Source organism: Sturnus vulgaris, unplaced genomic scaffold, assembly GCF_052056855.1.
Source record: "Sturnus vulgaris isolate bStuVul1 unplaced genomic scaffold, bStuVul1.hap1 Scaffold_157, whole genome shotgun sequence".
Taxonomy (NCBI): Eukaryota; Metazoa; Chordata; class Aves; order Passeriformes; family Sturnidae; genus Sturnus; species Sturnus vulgaris.
The window spans coordinates 7,727,501-7,730,000 of NW_028276074.1; the positions used below are offsets into that span (position 1 = coordinate 7,727,501).

Consider the following 2,500-nt stretch of genomic DNA (forward strand, 5'->3'; position numbering starts at 1 on the left):
CGGCCGATGGCGCAAGGCGATGGCCAACGTGTGTAAAAAGGGTGCGCGCGGGAAGGCCTTCGGGGCTCGGAGGAGGCGGCTCCTCCGGCCCTTCCCCAGAGCGCGGGGGGGGACGCGGGGCTTTGCCGCCCGGCAAAATCCCGCTCTCCTTGGCCGAGCGGCCTCCTCGCGCGGCAGAGGAGCTCCCGAGGGCCGGGCTCCGGCAGTTCCGGGTCGCGCCTCCAGGGGGAGCGCGCACGTGCGCGAGCCGCCGCCGGGTGGCGCGGCGGCGACGGTCCGCACCGTCGTCGCCGTGGCCTCTCTCGGCCGGGGGTGTGCGAGGTTTCTCGGTGGCTGGGCCGTGTTCCCCGCGCCGGCGGGGCGGCCCGAGCCGCGGTGGTCCTCTCGGGCGCAGCGCCGGGCTACTGAGGGAAACCCCGGGCCCCGAGAAGGATTGCCGCGGTGATGGCAGCGGACGTCGGGCGCGCCCCCGCCGGTGGACGCTCCCCCGAGGGTGGCAGCGGGGGAGGCACCCCGGCGGGGCCATGCAGGTCGTTTCCCTCACCCCAGGGCCAGGTACCTAGCGCTTCGCGCCTCGGCGGTCTCCTGCCGGTTTCCCTCGGCGTCGTCAAACGCCTGTTGGGGGCCGAAAGGGCCGCCGAGCCGGGCGGAGGTTTAAAGACTCGGGCGGCCCGGCACGGCCCCGCCGCGGCGGCGGCGGCGGTGGCGGCGGCGGCAGCGGGTGTCGGGCGGTGGCGGCGCGGGGCGCCATCGAGGGGTGGGGAGCTACTCCCGCCGATCCCCTGCGGTGGCGTGTCCGTCGCGACCGGCCGCGCTCGCCGTCGTCGGCGTCCCGCCGCGCTTGCCCGCGCGCGGGGGCCACCCGTGCCGGGCCGGGGAAGGGGCGCCCTGCCCCCCCCTCTCTGCGGCCCGGTCTCGGCGGAGAGGCCGCGGCGCGCGATCGGCCGCGGGGGGCCGACCCCGCTGGCCTCTGCGATGCGGGGCGACGCCGGCAGAGGGCGCGCGCTCTCTGCCTTACCTACCTCAGCTGCGGGGTTGCGGCCGCCGGGGCCCGCCGCGCTCTCTCGCTCTTTCTCCTTAGCCGCCGCCGCGGGCTCGCGGGCGGCGCCGCGTCAGGCGCGACCGCGCGCCTCTCGCCTCGACGGCCTTGTCGCCTCGAACCGCACCGCGGCGGCGCCGGCCGCCGGCCACCCCTGACTCGGAGCGCTGTCCCCGCCCGTTGGGGCGCAGCGCTCGGCCGGCTCCTCCATCGCCGGAGGTCCGGCGGGCGCGGGCGACCCCGTGCCGAGCGGCGGCGTCGCCGCTCGGCGAGTGTCCCCGCCCCCCCCGGGGGGGGGGGACGGTCGGCCGCGAGGCGCCCGCCTTCACCGGCGGCCGTCCCGGCCCGGGCCCCGCCCGTCCGCTTCCCCGTCGCCCTTCCCGGCCGCGTGTGGGCCAAAAAAAAGGGGAGGCGTGCGGGGCGGCCGCGGGGGCGCTTCCCCGTCCGGTCCCCGAGTGGAAACGAGGGGAGCGGGCGGTGCCCCCCGGCTCAGCCGCCGTACGCCTGCCCGCTGGGCGCGTGCTCGCGGAAGGGCAGCTCGGCGGTGCGAAGCGGCGGCGGTCCCGGGAGTGCGGCCGCGGGTGGCGGAGGGGTTTTGCCGAGCGGCAGACCTCGGGCGCTCCGCGATGCCGGCTCGGGTCTCGGCGGCGTCCCGCCTCCGGCGCCGGTGGCGGAGCGCGGCCCGCCGGGCGTTCGCCTTCCGGCGGGCAAGCGGTCCCGCGCCAGGGGTTGCGCCGGCGGAACGGTCCCGCCGCCGCGTGGCGTTTCGGGCGACGTTCAGGGGCCGCTGGCGGGAGAGCCGGCCCCCGCGTTTTGGCGCGGCGGCGTTCCGCGAGTCGGCGGAGCGGTGAAAAGGAGAAGCCAGGGAGTGAGCCGGGAGCGGCGGGGGCCGGCGGTCGCGCCCCCGGCCCGCGAACGCGTAGTCGTCCCGTGATCGAGAGGCCGGGCGGGCCACCGTGCCCCCCGCGGTCCGGCGCGTTGCCGCACAAGCCCCTCCGCGCGGAGGTCGGGCCGAGCCCGGGCGCCTGGGCCGCCTCCGAAGGACGGCACGCGAGGCGGCGTCTCCCCTCGCGGGGGGAGGCGGTCGGGGGCGCGGGCCCCTCCGCCTTTCTTTGGCCGACCTTCGGAGCGTTGCGCGGGGTTTCTCTTTTTTGCCCCGCGCTTTCTCCTCCTCCTCCTCCGTTTGTGTGTGCTCGTACGGTCGAAGCGGGGCGCGCGGGGGCGCGCGCGTCCCTGCAGAAACAGAAAAGGGGCCGCTTCACGCGAGCGGTCCCGAAAGCCAGACAACTCTTAGCGGTGGATCACTCGGCTCGTGCGTCGATGAAGAACGCAGCTAGCTGCGAGAATTAATGTGAATTGCAGGACACATTGATCATCGACACTTCGAACGCACTTGCGGCCCCGGGTTCCTCCCGGGGCTACGCCTGTCTGAGCGTCGCTTGACGATCAATCGCCGTCCGG

At 77.0% G+C, this 2,500-nt stretch overlaps 1 non-coding gene across 1 annotated transcript; it reads left to right on the forward strand.

Annotated features, from left to right (window-relative positions):
* The first annotated feature begins 2,324 nt into the window (after positions 1–2,324).
* On the forward strand, positions 2,325–2,477 carry LOC148218946 (5.8S ribosomal RNA). The gene has a single exon (XR_015800128.1). It is a non-coding gene; the product is annotated as a 5.8S ribosomal RNA (ribosomal RNA).
* Positions 2,478–2,500: the final 23 nt, after the last annotated feature.